Consider the following 13,500-nt stretch of genomic DNA (forward strand, 5'->3'; position numbering starts at 1 on the left):
AGAGGTGGGGTGAGTGTCGGGCTGCCACAGGGCCACAGGCGACAGGGCAGCAGGGGGCCAAGTGTCTCCAGCTGAGGGCAAAGAGCAGGAGCTCCTCTCGTGGTTGCCATGGCAGCCAGAGCCATCCCCACACCAGGCTCCGGTGAGGGGCACCCCGTGATTCCACACCCTGCCTTCCCCTTGCCTCTCATCCAGGGATGCCCGGCCTGCGTGAGGTGCCGCTGACAGAAATCAGCTCCCCTTAAAGCTACTGTGGGTCTTCTGCTTCTATTCAAATCCCACAGTGTGCGCCATGGTGTGCTGGGCATTCTGTGTTTACTACTGGAAGGAGGTTCAAGCGTTTCCATTGCCCACGTTCAGCACAAACTGTGTTGCCAGTGGTTTTACAAGGCTTGGCTATGATCCTGAGCAAACTCTTTTTCCTTAAAACTACTTCACTAGATTCCATCACAGTCCCTTATTTTGCTTGAGCTTTCTCACAGGCTCAGGCAGATGATAATGACATTCTGGCATAAATACATTGCTAATGTGCTAATCCTTTGCTGGAGTTTCACACAAGAGTGTAAACTGTTTTTACTGACCTTTCTGAGATAAATAAGTGACTGCAAAATATGGTAGCATCAGAATTCCTGGAATTGTTCTGTTTTCTGTATAAATGTACCAGCAGTCACTTGCTTAGTTTGTAGGCTGTGCAGTGCCTCGTGCATAAGAAATCACAGAAATATTAATGTAAAACTACTGCTGTCTCTCTTAGTGCATTATCATCACATTATGAAGCTTTCAATTGATGATCTTTCTCATGTTCTTAGACAACCTTGACCTTCAGTTTTTAGTGAGGTGAATAATATTACATCACATCTAAAGAGAACAGTGTAATCATCTTTTCTATTTGCAGCCAAAGACAGTCAACACTATTTGATACAATCAGCATGTGTCTTGATACTGAAGGCACATGGTGACAAGTCTAACTGAATGTAGTTATTTGGCTGTCATGAAATGCACCTTATGGTGATAAACTTCAGCCATAAAATTGGAAGACTATCACATAAACATGTTTCATGAAGAAATACACTAACAGAATTCACTGCTGGTTTATAGTTGGAAAACTGTGCTCTATTTATTATGCTGCAATTTTTACAGTAAGCCAGGTTCCAAAGCTCATTACATTTTACAATGAAGTAATTATGGGGTGTTGATTCTTCTTCAACCAACAGGTCTATCTAATTAGTGTACAATAAACTGAAATACCCCAATTAAGGATACTAAGACTGGGTGCAGCTTCAGTGTGCTTTAGAGACAGGGGGAGCTGCCCAGCTAGATCCCCACCATGTGTCAGGCACCTCACAGGGCATTGCTCATGGGGAAACCTCCTCTGCCTTTGCCCCCTCTCCTCTGCAAATGTGTCCTAGTGCAGACGCTACAATAAGCACACCAAGGCAGTTCACATTTGTATGCATTAAATCTTGAACTTCATACAAAACCTACATTTTCTTTTCATTACTTATCAGGCATTTTATCTTTTAGATAAATTTCTTCTCCCTCTAATCTTAAAGGATATGGTGTTCATAACACTTACTGAAGGTTAAGCTATAAAATCACCCAAAACAATAGCTTCAATAAACTCAGAAACATTGTCTTATCTTCAGCATAAGTCAACCTCACTGCAGTGCAATGTTTTTAGCTTGGCATTTTATTGGTTATGGAAGATGTTGTGAGCCACAAGGAGTCTCAGTCCTGCTGGAAGTCAAAAAGAATTTGAGACTTACGCTCCATTTGTGCTTTCGAAGATTCCCACTGTGAGTTTGAATGGATGCCTGTGAATAATATTTAAAATACGGGGTCACTCTTCCACTGAATTAACCAGTAGCAGGATGTGGGTATTACTGTGCTTATAGAACATTCACCCAAAGAAAATTACTTTATCTAAGAGAGGCTGTGATCATGGGGTGTTCTTAGGCTGCCCAGGTAAACAGTGGAGCACAAATGGTATTTCAGGAGTATTCTCAAAGCAAGAGGTTTCTGGGTACATATTTCCCCTGTTCCACCTTGAAATGTGTAAATTGGACAACATGCATAGGTGCCCTGGAATGGCAGAAAGAGAAAAAGATTGATGAAAGGTATGCTTTAACTATTCAAGAAGAAAAGCAGCCCCCTTTGGGCCAATGCAACTCAGAAAAAAAATGTAAACTACATAAATCTCAGCTGCAGTTCACATATCTTCTAGAAGAAGAGGAAATAATTAAAATAGTCCTGATTTTTTTTTTTAGATCAGACAGGTTAGCCTTCTCTCAAAATTATTTAATCTTTTCAGACCTCTTGCAGCCATTCACAACATTAGACAGCCTTATAATGATAAAGATAAAATTAATGTCTCACTTTTATGTAAGACTTATCAGGCCAACATTAATCATTACTTGGTTAATACAGCAGACAAAGAAAAATAATCACCAACTCTCAAAGAAATAGGGAATGTTTTTACAGGCCCATTATATCTACACATTTACTAACCTTGCTGGAGCTACTGAAGCTCAGCAGAGGTGATTAATACAACTAAAATCATATTATTCTTTGCTAAAAAAAAGCAGGTTCTAGTAGATGAAGTAAAGTTTCTGATTTCAGAGAGGCCAAGCAGGGGCTTTTGTGGTAAAGTTAGGAGAAAACGGAATCTTCATGTTAGCAATAAACTAGAAAATTTAAAGAATTCTGATGAAGAACGGATTAAAAGAAGGTAATTTCAAGATTTCTAAGAAGACTATTTTTCTTCATTTCTTCCTTTCCTTTTTTAATTGATTTATTTCCTGATATTCATAGAATCATAAAACAGTTTGGATTGGAAGGGATCTTTTAAAGGTCATCTAGCCAGCCCTCCTACAATGAACAGGATCATCCTCAAGTAGACCAGATTGCTCAGAGCCCCAACCAACCAAACCCTGATAGTTCCACACCTCTCTGGGCAACTTGTTCAAAGAGTGTTCTACCACACGTTTTGTAAAAACCTTCTTCCTTATACCCCACCTAAATACACCCTCTATTAGATCAAAACCATTGCCCAGTTCAGAACTATCGCAACAGGCCTTTATAAAAAGTTTTTCACCCTCCCTTTCTCACAGGCCCCTTTAGGTACTGAAAGGCAGCAATGAGGTTTTCCTGGAGCCTTCTCTTCTCCAGGCTGAACAACCCCTCAGCCTGTCTTCCCTTGTCCCTGAGGGCAGTTTCTCAGGAGGCAGAAGAATAACTAGAATATGCATCCATTCTGAGATGCTGTTTTGCCTTTTGTCTGCCCATACTTGGAAAAATTTGTATCAGCTTACGTTTTAAAAAATAGAAACTCAGAAATGCCATTGTTCAAAAAGTAGGCAAAACTGGCAGTTTCATTTGTATCCTATAACATACAACAACAAAAAACTTAGATGTGAAAATTGTATGAAAAATTACAGTACAAGACAGTCTGACTATAGATAAGAGTTTTAGAAATATGAGATTGCTCTAATAAAACTGGCTATATTCACATGAAGAAAGTAATTAGAAAATGACAGATAAACATCAGGGCAGAGATCACTGGGGAATTATGATAAATTTCTTGTTCCTCTGATCATTAATCAAGAGATAGAGGTGTTGTTGATCTCTTGAGACAGGGGAATCCTGGATTTCTGTCTCTGCTCCACAAATTATTTATGTTCTCATGTTATCCACCTTTCAGTTCTATGGTAGATTTGAAGCATTCCATTTAGTTAGAACAAATGAAATGCTAAGAGATTAAAAAAATGCACAGAAATTAGAGCAGTAGATGGACAAGGCAGCATAAGGCCCTGTATCGGGCAAAGGAATATTTTAAGCAGCAGAAAGTATTTTTTGTACAGTTCCTACTGCACCTGTGTAAAAGGCTTAACCAGGTAATAACACAGCAGGCTGACCATTTGGTAGAGTTTTTTCAAAGTGGGCTTTAGAATTTTAGACAGATTTTTGAATTTTGCCTTTCAATTATTCTTAGTCCTAGGGGAATTAATTATAAATATGAAATAAATGTACATTAACAGATAGGTCAAGACACAGTTTGAACCTTTTAAATATAAGATTTTAACATTGCTGCAGTCTAGACCTGATTAGAGATGAAAAACAAGTAAGATTAAATGACCAGATCCCATCACAGTGGTGGATTAATTGCCCCAGGTGTTCCTTATGATGTGCCATGATGTTTAATGAGTTCATTAATGACTTGGAAAGGTGAAAGGATAGCATTTCAACAAAGTCTGTTGAGGGGACTAAGTTGTATACCTGTATAGGACCTGAGGGGACTGTAGAGAATATTAAAGACACTTCAATAAGATAGGTGAAAAGTCACAGTGATAACAAAGAACATCGAAATCCAGCTGCAAAGAAAAATAATCTGTTGAACCTGGGAAGCTTTAAGCTGATTATATCATCTAAAGGAGATCCAGGACTGCACTGTACACAGACCAATGGGCAACTGCAGCTGAAAAAGCAAATCAGCTGTGGGACTGTGCAATCATGAGTGTGGAGAGCAGTGGAGGAATGGAGATGTAACACAGTGGGCTGTGTGTCACCCAGCTTCCACTGAGGTTGCTGAGGGAAAAAGAAAAGAATCTCCCCGGAGATGATAAAAGTTGCTCACTCTGCATGAGTCCGTGCAATACTGTGTGCTCTGGAGCAGGCAGCCAGGGACCCACAGCTTGAGCTTGTTTCTAAAGTGAAGGAGCCATTTGGTGCAAGCCAGCAGCAAAAAACTCAACACTTTTTCAGTATTTGAGGTGTGAAATTTGCTATCATTAGAAGTCATTGAGACTAAGAACTCAGAAAGATAAAAAGGGACTGAACAATCATATAGATATCCAGACTATATAGACTTATCATAAATAGTGGTTTTTAAAAATGGTAAATAGCTATCACATAGCACTCACTGGCTGTGAGGTTTGTATAACTTCCTCTGAAGCTTAGGGTGCTAGGTGTATTATTTGGACAACAGAAGTTGAAGATAACTTACATTTCTGTGCCCAATACAGAAAAAATACTTATAGTCCTACCATAACATATTAATAAAGGCAACAAATATCTACCAAGATAATCTTTAAAACTACTGACCTGATCTTTAAAAATCCACTTATTTGCTTATGCCTATGTAAACTCAGACAATCTCAAACAGAACACCACCCTACCCCTCCTCAGCAGAAATCCCTCTCAAATGTCATTTCAGTTGAAAGCTGAGACACGTAACATTTTCTTTTCTGATGTCATGATTTCTATATTTATATTTGGTGAAGGACAATCCCTTTCCCCCATCAATGTCAACATTTGACAAAATACAAAAAAAATGCTTTGGAATAGTAATTAAAAAACACCTCTGCATAACCTTGTCCTGATGTGAGTAGACATTTGCATGACTTCCAGCCTCAAATCTCCTCCTTAAGCACTCATCCGTAGTTCCAGCAGGCTGCCAGCCACCAGGTCTCCTCACAAAACTCACAGCTGGCTCAGAGAGAAACACTGATGGAGAAACCTTGGCATAATTTGGTCTTTCCTATAATGGGGTGTGCTAAGGTGCTCAACATTACCCAATAAACACTCCCATGAGTGTGAGAGCGTTGGCCTTGGGGGTGGCAGAGGAGCGGTGGCTCCTGGGGAGAAAGGCACAGTGTGTCACCTCTGCTCCCAGCCACAGCCTGAGTGTGGCATTGCCATGCTTCCAAATATGGATAAGGGTTTCCAGCGCCAGTATGTCCCATAAACACTGAGATGAGGAGAGAGGGTAGTGTTGGGGGAGTTGTATTTCCTCAGAATTGTACTTTGTTATGTTTTTTGACATAGCTACTTCCTTAAGTGGCTCCAACCTGTCAGAATGCTGAAAATGTCTTCTGTTTTCATCTCAGGAAAAAATGCACAGCTGAATCTAGGAATGGCTACGTAAGTGATGTTGGATTCTATGATCTGAGCCCCAAAAGGTCTTAAGCAGTCAGATTTATTGTCCATCCAATTTTATGACTCTTAGTTGTATTTATTCTCTGATGTTTACCATCAAATGTCTCTACGTGAGCTTTGGTTTGTAGGCTTTCATTGCTAAATCATTTTTTAAGCTTGAGATGTAGCTTCTGTTGAACATCAATCCCTTGGGATACACCATTAACATGAATCATTTCTGAAAGTACGTCGTGCAATATGAACTTCACGTGGAGTCAATCATTCACTGTGATTGAAAGAAGAGATGACCTTCACAGAAGCAACATATCACAGCTGAATATCCCCAGACCCTCTTCTCTACTGTCAGTTGTGGCTGCTTTTGGAGCTCATGCAGACTTAATCATCACACAAATATAGGTTGAAGATTATTTTCCTTTATGTGGTTAGGTCAGCGGAGCTTTAAATAAAGGATTGACAAAAACTGAGGCCTTTACTGAGTCACAGAGACTACTTTATCTCTTCAATGCAGCTTTCACAGTGCACTTAAGATAAGTGTTGAGTTGTACTTTGGTTAGTTTATTTCCTTTTCCTCAATGACCATTAAGTAAAATCTTTTTTAAAAGTCCAGGCAGCAGATTCTTTTTTTGGTCATCTTATTAAACAGGCCTTGATTTTCAGAGGCACTGGGGCATCTCCCTCTGCCAGCTTTGGATCCGAGGCCTGGATCCTACATGCCTAAGCTTGTGCTGAGGGAAGAAGGCATAAACTTGATCACCCTATTAAACTTGTTCATCCTATTAATTTGACAAGTGCTTTTAGTTGGCCAGCACTTTAGCACAACTCCCTTTGTAGGAGGAGCTGGTATTTTACATTAGCACCCATTCCTGTACAACTACTCCAAAAGTGGATGGGGTAAAAAAATAGATTTGCTGTTAAAAGGCATGGGTTTTATAACTGCTTCTGGTTTGGGTGTCCTTCGGGATTCTGGATTTGTCACTCACCCTTCCAGTGCATCAGCTCTTTCTCCTGTAAATTAGCCTAATTATATGTTCCTGCTTTATAAAATCAGTGGGAGGCCTGGTTCAGCCTGGTTCATTCATTAATGATTTAAAAGAGCTTGCAGATTACTGGGTGTAAAGTGGCATAAAAGGGAAGTTAAATGCAAAGGAGAGATTTGAAAGAAAAGGAAAAAAGAAAAAAACCAAAACTGTGTCAGTTCCACCCACTTTCAGAAAATTAGTTTTCCCCACTCCTCATGTGCTTCATTCTGCAATATGGAATATTACAGATATTTTCTTTTTCTTTTGGTAAACAGCCAGAGTTTGGGGACACTCTTCTCATTTGTGAATGTCATTTTATTCTGAAGATCATCTGATTTATTATAAGAGTAATTATCTGCTTCCTAAGCAGTATTTCTGCTGCTGAAATACCATATTTCAACAAATATAACTACCTCAAAAAGACTAAATACGCAGCTTGTATGTGTCTAAGTTCACATTTACTCTTTATTTTAGAATTAATCAGTTACAGCAATTACTTCATAGATACTTGAATGAAAAAAAGCTGCATTTGCATATAAGCTTTGGCCAATACATACAGGATACTCTCAACAGTAGTGAGACTTATTGACCCCACAGTATTCTTTTCAATGAAATATGGCCAGCATCAAATATTGATCATGTAATTTGAAATAATTCAAAAGGAGGTGCAAAAAACTCTAAAAAGGCAATTACCAAGTACCTTCTCCATAGAGAAAGTTTCATCTCAGCTCCTTCTGTTGAATATAATAACAAATATAAGAATTTTGCAGCTCCAAAATTGAGAAAATATATGAATAATGTGATTCTGAATGATCTTATTAGTTTCATAGCTGGATAAAATTGTAAAATTCATGCTAAATCTTGCTGCTTAGGTTAGGCAAACACTAATGTGTTAGGACTGTATTTGGGAAAATATTTTTGTATAGTGTGTTTAATGTGCTAGTGAGAAAAAATGAGATGGATCATAGAAAAAGCATTGACATTGGACTTAAAGAGTAAAGAATTGAAGGTTGTTTGCAGCAAGAAATGCCATGCCCAAAGGTGGTAATTTCAAATTCAGAATGTTAGCCTGTTCTTTGTTCACTGTGCAGGGTGACCCAATGTGTAGATATGTCCCACTATCATACATATTGCTTATGCTCAAAAGCAATTTAATTTTTTCCTAGTAGATATTGAAATGAAAGAATATTCTTTGTACATCATTGCTTAGGACTGTGGCATTTAAAGGTCATCTTGAAAAACATCTCCCAAGCAATTACTATCAACATCTGAGTATTGACTGATAATGATTATGTATTGTTAAAAGTATTTGCTCTCAAATAGAAATAAATGTTTTTCATATTGTTTCCTGCTTCTCAGAGAAATAGAAGAAGATAAGATTTTCAGTATTTATTCTACTGTCTGCTCATGGATGTGAACAACCCCTTCAGAGTTTAATCTTTATAGCAATATTTTCTTTATAGATATTACAACCTTGAGTTGAGATTTTAACATCAAATACAGTAAATTTTAGTGTTCAGAACTGACAACAGTGATAATAACAAAACATCCCTAAGGCAAAGAAGAGTTCTAAAAGTAACAAAATACATAGCATATCATCAAAGTCAATTGTCCCCTTTTATTTCTTGAGCCTCTGCCATGATATTTTCAGATTGCCCATAGAAACTAAGAAGAAAGACAGGATAGCTAATTGATAGCAACTAGTTTTAGTGAAACAGAGTCCAATGCAGTGAGATGCAGGTCTATTAGAGGTGGGCTGGTTCCCAGAGAATATCTGTGATCTTTTGGCCATCACAAGCCTTTGGAACTTGTAAGAATAATTGCTAGTTTCAAGTCAGGTTAAATGAGGTAGCAGTCACATTCCTCTTTATTTCAGAACAAGATGAGAGTGTGTCCCAATCACAAACCAGTACACAAGGTTGGGATAAACACTGAGCTATGAGGGCTGTGGGTGTGTTTTGGTATTGCTTTTTTTTTTTCCTCCCAGCAGCAGACAAAATAACCCTTTGCCCCTGTTTGTTTCTGCTCTTCCTTGTCTTCTACCATTGCAAGTTGGGCAGTAAGGTTGTGTGCTAAGGCAAATACATTTAAAAAATCCACTTGTGGTGCTTTTAAATTTTTTTGAAGGTTTGCAAATATGAGAAAAGGAATGATTACCTTGGAGCGTGTCAGTGATCAAGCATACACTATAATCCCATAAACACTTGCACTGGTAATTCAGAGAGGACTTAATGCAGCATGGAGGGGCTAAAACAGGATAGAAACAAGTAAAAAAGTGGAGATAGTGGAGGGATCCTTTTAAACTACATTTGTTACTGGAGAAAATATCTGTAGATGTACATAATTATGAGTTTTCCCTGGAGTCTGAATGGAAATACAGAGACCGAGTGGTGTTCTGACTTGTTTGTAAATATATTTGAGTCAGATGTCACCACAAAGGCAGCAGGAAAGCTCAGAAGATAGCAAAGGAATCATGATAGTGTGGCTAAGGGACAATGTTTCAGGAATAGGTAGAAAATTTGAAATGGTGATTAGGGATTATGAGCAGTCTCCCTTTGACTGATTCCTAATGTGTTCAGACAAGCGAGAACTGATGATGAATTCTCTGAGGATAAATAGAAATATGAGGCAAATTTCTAATGATATTTAATTTTTTCTGCTGCTGGAAACAACTCACCAAACTCAAAGAATTTAATAGCTACTTAGCCTAAAAGATTAGCACTATTACATGCAGCAGAACTGACACAGAAAGCATGAGTAGCCCAAGGAAGTAGCTTCAGTATTAATTACAGTAATTATTTATGATGTATTTGTTAAGCAGTGACAGTACACTTAGGACTGTGTACAGCTGAACCAATGCCTGAAGGAAGCAGGTGCTGACCATCTGCATCTTGGGTCTTTGGTGGGTACTGAAAGTGTTGACAAGGGACTCTAAGCTGGAAAGGAAACTGCTCATATATTCATAGAAGATGTTTAATCTCTTGAAGTACTTATACTGTTATAATACCTAATTGGTTTAAAGTTTGAATGCTTTCTAATCATTTATTCTTACAATGAAGAAACAAATAATAGCTGTTTTAATAAATGGGACTCTGAGATTTGCATGACTAGGGGATGATGATCTTCCTGTACTCAGCCTGAATCCTGCTCAGTTCTGGGCCCTTCACTAAAATAAAGACACTGGGGTGCCAGGGCATGTCCAGAGGAGGGCAATGAACCTGGAGAAGGGTCTGGAGCACAAGTCTGATGAGGAGTGGCTGAAGGAGCTGGGGTTTTTCACTCCCTACAACCGCCTGAAGGAAGGTTGTATCAAGGTGGTCTCTTGGGTTGGTCTCTTCTCTCTCAACTCCTCAAGTTGCACCAGGGATGATTTAGTTTGGATATAAGGAAAAATTTCTTGAGTGAAAGGGTCCTGAAGCATTGGAAAAGGCTGCTCAGGGAAGTAGTTGAGTACCTGCCTGGAGGTATTTAAAAGACTTGCAGATGTGGCACTTAGGCACTCGTGGTTTAGTGGTGGGCTTGGCTTGGTAGAGTTAGTTTAGTGGTTGGAGTTGATAATTTTAAAGGACTGTTCCAACCTAAATGTTCCTATGATTCAAAGGAATGAGGTCACTAAGATCTAAACCCAGCTTCCCACAGTTTTAACAATTTCAGTCCAGTTTATTTCTTTTAGCTGAGATTGACTCTTTTGTTTCCCCTCCCCATCCAATCTTGCTCCTTTCCCACAGTCCCATTCAACCAGCTACTCATCTGCTTGATCAGGATTTTTATTATTGCTGTACTGTAACTCACCTCTAGCACTGATGTGTAAAGAAATGCTCTTCATTTATTGGAAACTAGTGGTACATCTGATAAACTTACCCACCTCTTCCTCATTTAGGGTACTCCTCAGGTACAAGGGTGTCTGTATTTTTCTGAACACTAGGGCTGTGACAGCATTTCTTCTCTTAATGGACCAACATAGGTAAGCTTTTTGGAAGACTTGACACTGAAGGAGGGATTTGAAAGACCAGAAGATCAGAACTGGAAGGAAATTCCACAATTATACGTAGCAGCAAGACAAAGTATGATTGTGGATGATGTAAAAGAGTATAAAAGTGGTATTTAGACAGATATGTGAAGCATAAAGGTAGGAAAAATATATTGATTTTCAACTGGCAATGAATGAATGACACAGTAGAACAAATAACATGGTAATAAAATGAATATCCTGTTCACAGGCTCAGATGTACAGATGAATTATCCCAGCTGTTTGGGATATTACATCTCAGTGGAGCCATGGTAACTGACTAACTACAAATTTTTCACTTATGGGAAGCATGAAGTAAAACGTGCAGGCTTCAACCTGTGCTAGAGATTCTCAGCAGGCTCAGGAGACGCATCTGGTATGGGTATTTGGCAGTGGTTTAAGGCACCATAACTGGTTGTTCATCCAAGTTCTTAGATATGTAGGTATGGGCACACCAAATTTTGCTATTTGCTATCTTCAGAATAGTAGAGTTTGAAGATTCACTGTTCTTCTGCATAAATGCTTTAAAAGACACATTTTTGATCAGTGATTTATTGAAAAACAAACATAGTACAGACATCGCCAGACAAATATGTGGAGCTGAAGTAAATGTAGTGAGTCCTAAACAGAGAGCTCCCTGATGTGTCAGGCCTGTAAGTGTCCTGCAGAGGCAAAAAGCCTCAGAGCTCTTCTGTTCACTTGTCTGTGATGGTTTCACAGCATCAAACTAATCCAGGGAGGAGCCAGGCCCAACATTTTCACTGGCACCAGTACATTCCACATGCTTATTTACTCTGACTGTCATCAAACTAAAGATAAATCCAGCATCAATATTGCTTTTTTGAAAGGCCTACCAGACAAGATAAATTAAATACAAGCTGCAGCATTCTTTCTGAGTTCACAAAATGGGGAAATTTCAAAAACTGTAACACTGCCTCTATTACCAACGATTTGTAACCCATAATTACATTGATACATGTGCCCTGTCAGCAACAGCAGTGAAATTCATAGTATTTTTTATGTGAAATGTACTGTTTTATTGCATTAATTCACATTTAATGTGTACACAGTAATAACCATAAAATATGATAACCAAAGTTATGTATTTTCTTCAGAACCTTCATTTAGAGAGCTTTCAAAAGAGTCCTAGGAAATTAAAATATCAGTCAGTTTACCTGCAGGATATAGAGCCAAAGCACTATGCACTGTAATTTCTTTTACAAGCAGCCCCTTCCTCTCATAATATCCTACCTCTGATAAAATACAGTAGTCATAATACTTGTACATATTGTTGAAACTGCTGTGCACAAACCTCAAATTTTAGAACTAGAGGAGACTGCACCACTGGAGAGAAACTGTGTCACTCCTAGTGGCTCAAGGAAAGGAAGGCTGCAATGATGGTATGAAATTCAACCATTTCTTGTCAATAGCATCCATAAAGCAAAAATGTCACACTTAGGGAACAGCTCTTCTTGATAAGGTGCATAAACAAACGAATAAGGACTAAATGGAACCAAAATCTTCAACTCCCCTCTCTTGAAAAATAAAACATCAGTAATAGGGTCTATGGAAGATTAAAAAGAACCAATGTATTTTTGTATTTTGTCCTATTTTACCAGCTGCCAGGGCTAAATTACACCAATGTAATATCATGTAATGATCTACATTATTGAACAAAAATCCCCTCTTCATTACAAAAACAAGACAAAAAAAAAGGACACAATACAGTCCAAGAAATACACTCTCATTCAAGAAAGAAGTAAAAATAGTTACAGTTTTTTCTGACATTGGACAAAAGTTTTGGTAGAGATAACAAAATAATTAACTCTTCTTTACAGAAGTAAAAATAAAATTTCAGGAACATTTTTACTTGTTCGTCATTTAATTTGAATTGCACATGTGAAAACCAAGCAAGCAGTTGAATAGTTAAGTAATAATTGTACATAAGATTTATACTAGGTATAAGAGCAGGAAGCAGAAGTAGAGAATAGATATCACTGGAATCTGAAAGATAAAAGCAACCTGTGATAGATTATGATTCATGAGTTGGATGGATTTACTTGGAATGACAGAAGCACGTAACATTTGATGGCAAGAAACTGGCATAATCAGAGCTGGCTTTTATCAGCTTTGGGTTGCCAGAACTTTGTGCCAGTACCTGTCACAGATCAGAAAGAATTTCTCTCTGCTGCAACAAAATATTCAGTAAGAAAAGCATCTTCTTGCCTTCAGACTCCTGAACATTTAAGACTGGTGTAAAGAGAGAAGCTGACTTGGCATAGAAACATAAGAGTTGCCCCCATGACTGAGCAATATCAATTCTAGTGCAGGAAGGAGGTTCCACAGCTACCTCTTCTTAGGTTTTTAATATCAACTAACTAAATACTCTTAGCTCTATAAGAAAATCTCTTTCACATTACACAAGAAACTAAATGATGGGAACAGTACCAGAATTAAATATGCCTTTAATTTGGAGAAAGTTCCATTTGTTACTATCATTTGCAATGTTTCACTCCACAGAATCTATTTTTTTTAAAT

This window comes from Ammospiza nelsoni, chromosome 1 (assembly GCF_027579445.1).
Source record: "Ammospiza nelsoni isolate bAmmNel1 chromosome 1, bAmmNel1.pri, whole genome shotgun sequence".
Taxonomy (NCBI): Eukaryota; Metazoa; Chordata; class Aves; order Passeriformes; family Passerellidae; genus Ammospiza; species Ammospiza nelsoni.